General features: G+C 42.4%; 1 pseudogene; it reads right to left on the bottom strand.

Moving 5' to 3' along the window:
- Positions 1-210: 210 nt before the first annotated feature.
- Positions 211-14465, bottom strand: LOC148024751 (V-type proton ATPase subunit a3-like; annotated as a pseudogene).
- Positions 14466-14669: the final 204 nt, after the last annotated feature.

Here is a 14669-nt window from a genome sequence, read left to right as displayed (position 1 = left end):
ACCCTGCACGAGTATAACATACACTATGGCAATGTTTTATTGTTGAGATCTATGACTCTGCAAAAAGCTAGGTTTGTCTCCAGCAAGCTCTCTAGCACCATAAGACACATATAAGATTCCCAGCAAAGGGCTGCCACTGGCAATGTCCTGATAGGCCACATCAAAGAAAACAATGTGACCTTTCTCTTGAATAACATCAGCAATGATCTCCTATTGCTGTGGAGTAGGATCAATTCCTGTGGATTGTGCGCACAGCCATATAACAGAATGATTGAACCTACAGGAGCAGCCTTAACATCAGATATCATCCCATCAAAATCTAGACAACTCTCTTTGGATTAAAGTATCTATACTATGACCATGGAACACCAGCATCATTCAAAATATTCTTGTGGTTTCTCCAAGTTGGAGAAGCAATAAGCACTTTTTCTCCAAGTAGGTATCGCTGGATGAAGGCCGCTGTGCAAGCCGAAGAGACCTTGTTCCTGAGAGTGACTGAACTGTGGCCACTCTTCCTTCTTTGATCACTAGATTATCAGCTCCAAGAAGTTCAACAGATTCAAGATTCTTTTCTTCAAATGCTTGTTCTATTCCTGCTTCATCAGTATAGACCATTCCATCCTGAGAAGCAAATTCGATACTCTTGTCCACTTCACTTTGAGATAGCAGGCTTGTCTCTCTCAATTCTTTGTTGATACTGTTCCTGGCACCACCTCTTTTGTTCCTCAATTCTCTGCTTAGAGCATCTGATATTTTGAAATTGCTTACTGCATAAAGATTAACGACCTCACTTCCCTGTTCATTGTCATCACTTCACTTGCTTTGGACCTTGCAAGCTTATCCCCACACTCTATTGCCTATTTTAATTGACGGTCACCTCCTTTAGTCGGCAAGCGCAGGACAGTTCGTTGGATTGAGGGATCTTGCAACAGGGGACTTCAATTTGGGTATCAAGCCCAAACTTGGTAACTGATGAAACAGGGGTTATCGGCTCTGAATTCTGTGATTCTACCTTCATAGGAGTGGACATTCCTGCCACCGCAAAGAAGAATCTTTGTGCAGCATTACATGAACAGTATTTTCAGTGATCTTATTTGATCCTGTGATGGATTGTTAGTGGTGAATTATCGCGATTCCCCCAATCGACAGCTCCTCCTCTTTCCTTGGAAATTCCTACAACATGCTACTTTTTCCTACAGAAAAGCAGCCCCCCCACAATAGCTTCTCTTGATAAATCTCTATCTTTGGGGTCCATTGAGTAAAATAAGGTGGCTGGAAGTTCGTAATAATTTCCCAAACTTCATGTGTTTATGATGTTAGAGTTGAGCGCGTCTTGACAAGTCCAGTACTGTAGGCAGTACCATGATATCTTCTAATTTCTGACTACCATACTTTCGTTCGTTCAGGATTAGCCAAAGAACTGCAAGAAGTAAGCATGTTCCATGACCCGAATCACCAAACATTATGGAAAAAAGGAAGGGGAATGTCATGATTGTGAACACGGTTGGATTAACTTCTTGGTACTTTGCTATTCCATAGGCATAGTAAACTTCTTCGTTTTGAAGTAGGTTAGAGGCATCTCTCTTGTGTGAATGACTTGAAATATGGTTGCCAGTTGAGAGTTACTATCAAAAGCAGCACACTGCAATGCATCTCGAATCTGAGGCTTAGCAGAGACCAGACACCAGCCCTCAGCCAGACATTTCCTTGTGACATCTATGCTTAGCATATTCAGTGTATGATAAACAACTTTTTCTTTCTAGACCATATAAGCCCACAACTCAACGTCCTATGCAATCCCTGGGAGCATGTTGTCTCGATGTCTATTACCTGCTTCTATGGTAGCTTTAAGTTCAGCTAACCTTGTTGACACCTCCTCTATCATTTGAGCTTGCCACCCAATCTCCTCAGGAAAAGGATATTTGTTTACTCCAAATGCTTCACAAATCTTCATAATCTTCACCTTCGCTCGCTCACCAGAAAATAAAACAACAAATACTACCTTCTCTACCTTTTCCCCACTTGCAGGATCTACAACAGGCTCCTCAACTGGGGCTTGTTTGAAAAATAGATTGCCAAGTGTTGCACGAAATCGAATCCGCTCGAAGGTTGCAGCCTTAGATTTGGCCACTAAACCAATTATGCATCCTAGCCTTGCTTGTTTTGATGGTTCCGTCTGCATTTTCTGTTCTAAAAGTAGAGGAATGTCCATGGATACTTCCCTAGAAAATGAAGAGGACTCTGTTAACTCTCGCTGTTGTGCAATTGCATTACTACAGGCAAGAGAAGAAAAACATGCCAGCCTTTTGTAGCACCAGTTGATATTCCAAAAGTTCACTGTAGGTGTGCACCAATCTGTCACTGTTGGAGTTAATATCGAGAAGCTCTGTTTGAAGTTCACTCAATTGCACCTCCAATTCATCCAGATCCACGTCTTTTCATGCTACTAATCAAGGTGCAGCAGGTATGCCAACTTTCGCCATTTGGTCTTTTAGAAAATGTAACTTTCGTTGCATTTCTCCATATCTTTTGACTTGATTGGCATAGGTTCGTTGGAACGAACTCTTGTCTGAATTTAAATCTTTGAATTGAAACAAGCCGACCTCCCCCAAATAAGAGACAGTTTCATGTGCAGATTTCGAGGGGATAATTAATTATCTGGTAGGTTTCCATACTTGGCATACATGTTAACTAGAGCATTACAGATAAGTTCCTCTTGCTCCAACGCCCTCTCCACTATACTGCCCACGCAGAACAAAATGCAAACACAATGACTAAGTATGTACAAAGTAACAAATGTCACACACACAACTTTTTGGTGGATTCCACACCTCGGATTGTAAAACATTACACGGTGCAGTGAACAGAATATGAGAAAGAGATAGAGAGTACACAATAGATAAGAGGAAAATCAATAAATTATCTTTAGCTCCAAACAACTAATACAAAGATGGCTCTGTCCACCCGTGCGCTTCCACTGTGTGAAGCTTAGATGGCAATCTAGATAGAAGATAGGTGAAGAGCTTAAGGCTAGCTGGAACAACAACTCTGACTGGGTGAAAGATGAATGATAGATGGCTGTGAAGGGGTTTAGCTTTTATAGCCTGCGAATGCCATTAGGTCAGCCTGACCGACCTACCATATAAGCCTCCACTAGTTGACTAGGGAATATTCCAGGGAATATTTCCTCTACCATCAAGCCGGGGGCGCTGCTCGAGTTGCTACCAATAGGAGCCCCTTTTAACTCCCTTGCCCTACAACTCAATGCAATACGCCTCGAGTTGCTACCAACTTAACCACTCCGTCTAACCCAAAGATTAGACCCACAACGGTCACCTTTTTACCATTCGATCACATAGACCTCATGATGACCAAGAAATCAATGCAAATAAAGGCATAAAAATGTGCTCACATGGAAACAACTTTTTGTAAATTGATACTTTGCAAATGTACCCCTTTGTCAAAAATCAAATATGAAGCAATGTAAAATGTGTAGTCCAAAAGGCTCACATTAAAAAAATGTTGAAAGGAAAAGGAAAGGTCAAACCCTTTTGTTTCATTCCAAAAATTGAAAGGTCCCTAGATCTTAGCTAATGTATGCAAATTTGAATTTTATAATTCAAGAAAGGAAAAGGAGGTGGTTGCAGCCGTGGGATTTGGGGAGGTGGGAGGTTGAGGTGGTTACACCCTCTCTCTTCCTTTATCTTCTCCTCTCACGGTTCATTTCTCTCTCTCTCATTTTGGCACAACTCTCATCTTTCTTGTTCTTGTTTCCCTCTCTTGTGCTTTCATTGCAAGATCTAATGGAGAGTGAGGAAGAGGAAGAGGGTGAGGATGGAAGAATTATCCAATTTCTTGTGTGCCTATCTCTTGTGTGTTTGGAGAGTATGGATTCTTGGTGAGAAAGAAGAGTTTTCTTGCAGGTTTTCATGGCCAGCAATGTATTTGCAGCCTCTACCTAGCCGGTTTGTGGTTTGATTTGTGATGTGGCAGGGTGCTCTTCATTTGGTGCACTGGCCGGAAAATAGAGGTGGTTTCAAAATCTGCAAGAAGCATACCATGAGAAGATGTGTATATTGCACTAGTCTCAACAATGGGGGTATATTTTTTTCTTCATTTTCATAATTTTAAACATATCTAAGGAGAAGAATGGTGTGTCTATCGTCCATCATAGAAGGAGGAGTAAGAATAGAATTATGAAGAGGAAGAGGACAAAATGGAGACAAGGCCTACAAAGCCATGAGCAAATTTGCACACGGTCTTCTTTAGAATGGTCTTCTTTAGGATGCGTGAGGATGCAACGAACTTCTCTGATAAACCAATGTCTAAAGCGTGGACACTTCATTCGTGAATGTGAGAAACGTTTTGCATCAAAGAGAGTTCTGAGCCCTTTTGTCACTGCAGAAGATGTCCTGATTCTAGATCCCAATAACTTTGATGTGCTCCTGTTTATTGATCAACTAAAGTGGCAACTTTTTTCTACAAAGCGACTCAATAAGTAGGAGGATGTGCAAACAAGAGAATTTGGGGCTAATGGGAATGAACAGATGTTATGGACAGATTTCGAGGGATCTACAAAAGATGAACTTCCCTTCTACTACGGCGAAGGGCTCTATGTTCCAACCTACTGTGATGGAGGTGCATCCTCACAATTCTTAGCAATTGTCGCTGCCATTATCAACATGGTTCACTCTGTTTTAGTTCTCGTGTTCCTGGATATGTCGAGATGTACACCTCTTCCATTTTCTCTGCCTCCTTTTCAAGATGGCGGCTTGACTCTCTTGTGCCTAACAGTGTCGCCTCACCCTCAATGTTATGACAGTCGCATCAGCAAAGATGAGATGGCCATTCTTGCTCTTATCCATCAATGCAGAAGTCCTTTGGTGGTGACGAATTCATCGGCTTCAGTTCCACGATCCTTCTTCTTTTCTTATCCTCCACGTGGGCGTGAAGCTTCAAAAGAAGAAACTAAGGATAATGAGATTAATAATTTAAAGAAGAGACCCTTTGCAACCTATTCATGTGTCTCTTATCTCTATCTTCAAATTTCCTTTCCTCTTTGCTAAGACCATCCTCCATACACACAAAAGTTCCTATAGATCTCTCTTTTAGCACTTTGCGTTCTTTCATTCAAAGTAAAACCACTTTCCCTTTTCTTTCCAAATGAATCGGGTGGGAAAACTTAAATATTATATCCTTTGCAAGGGATGCACTTCATTTTTATATTTTTGGGATTTCTTCATGAGCTTTATAGTGTGGTTATCTTCCATTCTAACTTGAGTGTGACCTTGTTCTTGTTTGCAAATTGTTGAAGAGCCCTATCTTATGGGTTTTGTTTGTGGTTTTAATTGTGTTATTTTCAACCGAGGCTTCAACGTCCTAGTTGTGATTCTATTTTGTGTGTTATTTCCCTCCAAATCCAATGACAATTCAAAGAAGATTGAAGAAAATACATGAAGACTGAAGACTAATGATGAAGATGAAGATTTTTCCAAGCTGATCGTGGTTCTTCTTCAATTTTGTTCACGGGGACGCTTCACACTTAAGCATGGGAGGAATGATGACCAAGAAATCAATGCAAATAAAGGCACAAAAATGTGCTCACATGGAAACAACTTTTTGTAAATTGATACTTTGCAAATGTACCCCTTTGTCAAAAATCAAATATGAAGCAATGTAAAATGTGTAGTCCAAAAGGCTCACATTAAAAAAATGTTGAAAGGAAAAGGAAAGGTGAAACCCTTTTGTTTCATTCCAAAAATTGAAAGGTCCCTAGACCTTAGCTAATGTATGCAAATTTGAATTTTATAATTCAAGAAAGGAAAAGGAGGTGGTTGCAGCCATGGGATTTGGGGAGGTGGGAGGTTGAGGTGGTTACACCCTCTCTCTTCCTTTATCTTCTCCTCTCACGGTTCATTTCTCTCTCTCTCATTTTGGCACAACTCTCATCTTTCTTATTCTTGTTTCCCTCTCTTGTGCTTTCATTGCAAGATCTAATGGAGAGTAAGGAAGAGGAAGAGGGTGAGGATGGAAGAATTATCCAATTTCTTGTGTGCCTATCTCTTGTGTGTTTGGAGAGTATGGATTCTTGGTGAGAAAGAAGAGTTTTCTTGCAGGTTTTCATGGCCAGCAATGTATTTGCAGCCTCTACCTAGCCGGTTTGTGGTTCGATTTGTGCCGTGGCACGGTGCTCTTCATTTAAAAACATGGAGCCCCGAGAGGAACACCAAGGAAAAGGGAATTCTCTTGCAAGAAAATCTATCTTGTAACATCAACAAGCTTGTTTATCATGTTTCATATGATCACAATGAAGAAAAGAACACTAGGCACAACAAATCTTCATGCAGTATCATGTAGATCTCCCACGGTTTTAATAGAATCAATCATATTCTTCAATATCTTCATAAAATCCATCAATAGAACAAAGAAAGCAAAGGAATACACCATCTTTGAATGGAAATACATCACATAGTATTCATCTTCAATATCTTCATAGTCTTCTCTCTCAATCTCTCATATACAATCACTCTGTTTCAGTAGAATTGGCTATCTCTGACTCTCTCTCTCTCACTCCATCAATAATACATTATATCCTCACTACAATCTCTCAAAATCAATCTCAATAATCCCTCTTAGGTCGTGGATACCCCTCCCAAGAGGTATGTCTGATATGAAGAGTCACCAGAGCCACTACAGTGTCCTTTCATAGCTCACTACTATCACTTCACTCTAGTCTTCATTTGAGTCTTCAGCAGCTACTTCTTCCACTTCTTTCAGCTCTTTTGCACTTGTATTCACCTCTTTCCAAGGCTAGAAAACTTTCCCAAGCTACACTCTCATCCATCAGAACACATACAGAAGCATACATAACAATCATAGAATAGTACCAGAACAACTACAGTACAGAACAAAACAAAACAGAGACAGAAACAGAAGCTCTACAGAAGACCTACAGAAGGTTACAGAAGGTCATCAAAACCGCATAACTCATTCTCAAACCATTCCAAACTCTCACAAACCATTCAATAAGCTTTCACAAGATCTCAATCTTCATCAATCAATACTCCATCCCTCCTTACAGAAGACAATCAGAACAAAACAGAGCAAAACAGAGCAAAACAGAAGGTATACAGAACCAAGCAGAACCTATCAGAACATCACAAAACCACAAATAAACATCATGATCTTCCAAAACCCAATCAATATCATCCAAAACATTCTCAAACCACTTCCAAACCAATCAATCATCTCATAAAATCAACCATTCAGCTCTCAAAAACAACAAAAATCAGCCAAAAAACAAGTCATTTCAACACTCAACATATCCCCACACTTAATAAGGAAGCGTCCTCGCGACCTAGGAAAAAGGGAATACAAGTTCATTAAAAAGCACAACTTGGATCGTCAATATCTTCTCAAAAAGAATCCATCCACCACGACCCCAACTTATAACATGTTTCTGATATAAAAATACAAAGAAAGGAAAACCCTTTATACATGAACACTTCTTATCAAACAAGAAAATCACAACAAATTTGTAAAGGATATAAAAGTTTTCTTCTTCTTCATCAGCATCAGTATCAACTCTCCATCCATGACCCCATCACCACAATTCTCCAAAATGTATCTTGCACACGAAATCCAATAGGAAACCACCACGTTCGTTTTACATAAATGAACTCACAACACAAACACTAATACACAACACAACCATCTGAATGACTCCTCCAAAAATAGATATTTTCATTAAAAAGCATCCACCATACATTGGAAATGTATCAATAAAGATGATCCCTCTTGAAAGATTGATGTTGTCGGAAACGATCCATAGACAAGGATTCATCTACAAAGTTTCTGGGAGGATTTTGAAAAAACTGGAGACAGCACATCCTTTCCAACAAGACCAAGTATCTGCTAGGCAAACAAAGGGCATGAAAATACAATATATCCAGCTGTTGGGAATCAATGCTCACATTGACATTCATGCACAACTTTGGAATAGGCTTGGAATCATTATGAGAGTGCCTATGCATATACTCCAGGTACCAAGCAAAGTGAGCAGTTAATCTCACTGAAGGATCTGCAGACTTTGAATACTGTTGAGAAAAATGAACATAGTTCTGATAAGCTTGACTGGAAGCTGTCCAGTCTCCTGGAATTACTGGCCAATTGATCTGAGGTCCGGTAAGGCAATCATTCGAACTTCATCCCCGTATTTTGGAAATTTGATTATCAAACCTGTCACAGTCACTAACCAACTAAGGTGGTTGAGATATATAAGAGTTAGGAGAGGGTAATGGAATAAGGAAGAGTGGATGAAGGGAGGGATAGGAAAAATCATAAAAAGAGGAAAAGTTTAAAGAAGGAGTGGTAGAAATTTGGAGGGAATCACTAAGGAACGATGTTAACTGATAAATAGGAAATGTAGAGGGTACATTAATGGATGGAGAAGGACAGGGCGGAGAAGGGGAAAATACCCTATCCTCAATAAAGGAACAGTATGTAAAAATGGGAATTTGAGGGAAAGATGAAGGTTGGAAAAGAAGGGGTAAAATAGTTGTGGAATTAGATTGAAAAAGGGAAAGATATATAGCATATCGGTGAGCCATTTGTTGGTAATAGAGGAGGGTAGGAACAGAAGGTCCTAGGAGAGATCGTCGATGATAGGCATCAAAGAAGGTAGCATCAAATGGATTATGTTTTGAAAGATAGGCTAAGAGATCCATCCTCTGTTGGTTAGTACTCTGGACAGAGAGAGGAGCTGTGTTTTGTCTTTGATTCAGAACCACAGAATCAATCATGGGATGCCACGAATTATCATGACAATCAGCCACTTTGGAGGAGTAACTCTGGAACATGTCAGCGATGCGCAACTCCAAATGGTTGACATACAAAACAGCTTGTAAGACCACATCCCCCACATACCATGCCATATCCACCTCATCTGGAATTAATAAGTCTCCTCGGAGATACATGTATGACATCAACATGGTATTTGGCGTGATAGAATCTTCAAACACCATTCGTACTACCTCTGTCAACAACTCAGCAGACCAAGCCCCACTCCAGCCATCCTCTGGAAGAGGTAAATCCATCATGGAAAGCTTCATGTAGAATACCAACTTCTGTAAGCAGTAGTGGACAAAGAAAGAATGGTCTGGAAGAACATATTCCTGAAACTGCTCAAATGTAGACCATAACAAGTCCATTCTAGACTGCAATCTTTCCACTTTATCTTGGAATAGAGGACACAAAGTAGCCTGTCTCTGAAGAGCAGCCAAGTCCTGCTGTGAGAGAGAAGGAATCAAGGGAACATTAGGGCTTGGAGGAACAGAGCGGGACTTTGCAAGTTGATCTTGCAACTGCTGGATTCGGGAGGCTTGGTTGGCCACTATGTCATTAGCCATCTGTAAAGCTGAAAGTTTGTCATCTAAGATAGCTTGGAATTCCTGTGCTTCTCCGGACATCCTCTCCTTCTCCTCTGAAAGGCAAGTAACCTGGGATTGAGCCTCTAGTAACTGGATCTTCAAAGAAGAGATCTCATCGCTTTGGGTGGCAACCAGTTGGGTTTGCTGTTCTATTTTCTTAAATAAATCTGCTAGGGTATCCTTAGTAGAAGCTAACTCATATGTTGCCTTATGCAACTGGTCCGTAGACTGCATGAGTTCTTCATAAAAAGACGCGTACAGCTGTTGCACACAGGCTGTCACTGACAATTCAATGGAACTTTGAATATCTTGACAAGAGGAAAGGAATTGCATCTCCGGAGACTAGACTGTTCAGGGAGGGAACTGATATCTCCAATGATCCTTCTCGATGTGCTCTGAATAGGTTATTACAAGTAAGATACCCAGGCAGATCACTGCCAGAGGTAGCAGGAATGGGCACTGAAGGAAGTACGGAAGGAGCTTTATCCGCTACCCTCTTCAAGCGTTTGCACTGGATGACCAGGGGAGGTGGAGAATCATCATCCTCGATGTCAATGGGTTCTGACTCATCTGAAGGTGGAGGAGGAGGTACGGGATCTGATGGAGGAGGTGGAGGCACAGTCTTCTATAAACCTGAATAGGTCAAGAAGGCAAACAAATATGATCCATATGTGACATTGGTAACATTACCCCTGGTGACTTTAACGAAATGTTGATCCATTTTAGTGAGGAGGTAAGTGCTCCAATCAATAGCAACTCCTTTTAACACCATCCTGGAAGCTGTGAAAAGCTCTTTGGACAAGTACTGGGATGGCGTTTTGGCAGGCATAAACCTGTCCTGGAGAAACTGACAGATCATCTTCCATACGGGATCAGTGATCATAGAAAAGGAAACTCCTGAAGAGTTGATCACCTTCTTAACATCGAGGATTTCCCTTGTTTGCTTTTGCAACAGCTTTAGAATCTCATCATTAGAGAAAAGCTGACGAGTGGTCACAAAAGGTTCACCTTTGGAGGGAAGAGACAAAGCCTTCCCTAAGCCGCGAGGTGTCAAAGTCATAGAAATTCCCTGGACTAGTCCTGTCTTCTTGCTGTAGGAGGCCAAAAACTCATCACATAAAGACGGATCCTCTGGAAGCAGGGGAAAAGAAGTAGCCACAAAAGCAGCGAGTCCCGCCTTCGTGAGAGGCTCAAAAGTAAGTAGGGAAGAGTAATCCCTACTAACTAGTGGGACATATTGGATAGGAGGAGGAGCATGAGAAGGCGCCATTCAGATGGTTACACACACACCACAAACACAGACAATCAAGGAGAATGCCTGCAAAGCAATAGACAAAAATCCAAGGATAAGAGAACAACCAAACAAGAAAACGTGACACAACCAACTAACCCCAAGCAAACCACAACCTAGAAAAAAAATTTCGACATGACCTTGAGAAAAATGCGACCGAAAGCTTCATGCGATGCATCAAACAAACACCCAAAACCCCGTATCAGGCAATAAAAGAAAAAACTGCATACCGTACCCGTAACCGTAACAGAGAAGTGGAACCAAAACAATACCACATCCGACACATATCAAGACTATATCGGTGATAAACCAGGACTAGACCAGGAAAATAACTCTAATGACTGTGCATACCCATCCCACGAAACGGTTCATTAAAAAGGGGAATTAAGTGCAGTGATGGGGGAATTAATTTAATGAAGGGTTTATTTTAAAAAATTATTAAGAATGGGTGAATTTTTATTAAGTGATAAACCTTAGCAAGAAAATGGCGGTTCCTTCTTATAAATTTAATTACCAATTATTAGGTTAAAACGATGCTTTAATTCGAATCCCGGACTGCGATACCTAGACTGGTCTCTAAATGCAAGTTCATTGATTACAAATTAAGGTGATGTGGAGCGCTTTTTTTTTTTACCAACGCGTGCTCATGTGACGGCTGGCTCATTTTAATTAAAAATTAAAGTGCCTCTATAGTGCACGTAGTGCGTGCTAAGTGAACGGCGGGTGTATTTTAATAAAAAAGTATGTGTGTGTATAGCGCGAATGCGCGTGGAAACGGTGGGGGAATAAAGAGTTCATTTGAAGAATTAAGGTGTGATTAAGGGGAAAATAAAAATAAATAAAGCACATAAAATAAATACCTAGATGGGGTGTGTATGTAATGCAGAAATGCGCACGGAAGAGTCCCTCAAAAGAAGTGAATCCAGTAAAGGAAAAGTAAAGACCACTGACGAAACAACAAAGACAACACCTTAGTGGATGTGTTGATTGTGTGTTTGGGGATTTTTTTAAAATTTGTGTAATTTGTGTTTATGTATGGGTGGTTTTTGGTGTGTGACGTTGTTATGTATTGTGGATGTGTTTTGTTGTTTATTTGTTTGTTGTTTTTTTTTTAATAATAATAATAATAAGAAAATCAAGATATATAGCACATGAATATGGGATGAAGGGAAAAAATAAAAATACAGCCATGGAGGAAATATCCACAATCGAGTGGATGAAAATAAAAGAGAGAGTGTTGAGGTTAATTTCCATTTGTTGGTTTTTTTTTTTAACAATAGGGGTACCATGTATGATAATATTTGAAAGTGAAAAATAAATGGAAAATGGTCAAGGGGGGTGAGGGAAATTTTGTAGAATTTTGTAGAATTTTTTAAGAATTTGGTACTATTTTGAAATGAATTTTCTACATTTGTTGGTAATTTGGGGGATAAATTGGTAAATATTTAACTTTCAAATTTTTTTGGGGGGTTGTAATTTTCAGCGGACAAATTTCCAAAAATTGGCAAAAAGCGAAGGGAATTTTTAGAAATTTTTTGGAATTTTTATGAGGTGGAAATTAATTTATAAATTAATTAAATCAAGTAAAGCAGCTTAGTCTGGTAAGTAAGTTGAAAGTAAGTCAGTTAAGTCCTGTTAGTCTGTGTAAGTCATGGTAGTCTGACTAAGTCAAGTCAGGTTAGTCAGATGGAATTAGGTTAGTCTAGGTGAAGTTAGATAAGTCAGATAAGGCAAGTTAGTAGAAACTAACCTAAAGGGGGTTAGTTAACCTAAGTTGGGTTAGGGTTAGGAAGCCAAACTAGGGTTAGTGGGGGTGGGGTAGGTTAGGTTAGGTAACCTATCTTAGGGTTAGTTAGGGTGGGGTAGGTTAGGTTAGTTAACCTAACTAGGGTTAGTTAGGAAGGGGTTAGGTAAGGTTAGTTAACCTAACTAGGGTAGTTAGGAAGGGGTTAGGTTAGGTTAGTTAACCTAACTAGGGTTAGTTAGGAAGGGGTTAGGTTAGGTTAGTTAACCTAACTAGGGTTAGTTAGGAAGGGGTTAGGTTAGGTTAGTTAACCTAACTAGGGTTAGTGTGGAGTTAGGTTAAAGTAGGGAACCTAACTAATGTTAATTAGGATAACTAATGTTAGGTTAGTCAGACGATAGTGAGGCTAGTGAAACTAACCTCGTGTAGTTAGGGAGGAGGAGGAGGAAGAGGAGGAGGGTGGCGAGGGCTTCCGGCGTCGGCGGCGCGGCGGCAGGCGATGGCGCCGGGTGTGGCGACAGGCGATGGCGCCGGGCGTGGCGACAGGCGACGACGGCAGAAGGCGTTGTTGGTGGGCACCGTGCAGGAGGGCGTCGACATGGCGGTGTCGTCAGCGAGGAGGAGGCGGCCGCAGCACGGGGCTGGAGGCGGTCCACGAAGGCGGCGAATGGCAGGTTGGGCGCTGCGGGCAGGCATGGCCGTGAACGTGGCGGCCGCACTGCAACCGGCGGGCCGGATTGGAGGCGACGTGGGGCGGCCGAAGGGCGACGAGGGGGCGGGCTGCGGATGAGGCGCAGGGCAGGACGCAAGAGGGCGTCGACGGTGGGGCACCCGGCGGATGGCACAGGACGCAGGCAACGGCAACGGAGGTGGCGGGCAGGGAGGGCGGCGTCGTCTGGCACACGGGGGCATCGTTGCGGGGCGACGCCGGCAGCGAGGAGGTGGCGGGCAGGGAGCCGAGGGGGCAAAGCGGCCGTGGGCAGCGGGGAGCACTCCACAGTGGGCAGCGAGCCGAGGGGGCGCAGCGCTGCAGGAGGAAGGGCGGTGCTGTAGAAGGACAGCGAGGGGAAGAGGGAGGGGAAGGAGGGGAGGATGAGAGGGAGAAGAAGGAGGTGAAGGAGGGGAAGGAGAAGGAGGAGGAAGCGGGAGAGGAAGGAGGTGGAGGAGAGCAGAAGATGGAGGGACGGGAGGAAGACGCAGGGAAGGGAGAGGGAGAGAGGGTATGGGAGGCGATTGGGGTGGGGAGGGGCAGGGTAGGGGGGATAGGGAAGGGTGTGGGGATGGGCAGGGGCCCATGGGGGAAGGCCAAGGGGGTGGGGTGCCCCTGGGAAGGGTAGGGGTCATGGGGTAGGTAGGGGTAGTGGACAGGAGGGGTAGGGGTAGGGGTAGGGTAGGGTAGGGGCAATGGGCAGGGTAGGGTAGGGATAATGTTGGGACCCAAAAAGGAGGCGAACCCCCGTCCGGCGCGTGTGCGCGGGGCGGGGTAAAAAAAAATTTGCCGTGACAGGATTGAAAGAGCACACGGATGACGGGACAAGGCGCTCGGACGTGACCAGGGCGCGTGGAGACGCGTGAAATTGAAAACCGGCGCGTTCACGCGCAAGACGGGCGTGTAAAAACACATAAAAATAAAGAAAATTTAATAACTCCCAATCCGTATGTCAAAACGAAATGATATAAAAACAAAAAGTGGGCACGACGACAGGGAGAAGACAGGGAAAATAGGCGACGGATGTTCCGGGAGGGGTAAAAGGTGGTCACGTGCAAAAAACGCAAAAAAATGAACCAAAAAATGCAATTAAAAATTAATATAAAAAATTTTGTGGAAATGAATGAGGTGCAAGAAAAAGGAAACTGTGCAGAAAGACGTGCTCGACAATCCTATCACATCAAACATAGTTCGGACTGACATAAGACGCGTTCACATGGGAAAAACCCAAAAAGCAAACCTGAAAATGGGATTGGAAATGAATATCGGAGGAACCGTACACCAGAATAACATGCAGTAAGAAGGAAAAATGTCCGCAGGAAGGAGTGGCATAGGGTTATCACGTGAAACCGCAGTTCCGGTGGAAGTTGGAGGGGTTCACATGCGAAAAACTCCAAAAATACTCCCGAAAACTAATTTAAAAATTAATAAGCAAAAATCCGGAAGTCGAAAGAGGGGGGAGGAAAAAGGAAAAAGGTGAGGGAAGACACAGGGGAC

The sequence above is a fragment of the Lygodium microphyllum genome, chromosome 15 (genome assembly GCF_053477565.2).
Source record: "Lygodium microphyllum isolate KBCC chromosome 15, Lygodium_microphyllum_v1.1.10, whole genome shotgun sequence".
NCBI lineage: Eukaryota > Viridiplantae > Streptophyta > Polypodiopsida > Schizaeales > Lygodiaceae > Lygodium > Lygodium microphyllum.
The sequence above is the reverse complement of the archived record's forward strand: the minus strand, read 5'-3'. Positions and strand labels throughout refer to the sequence as shown.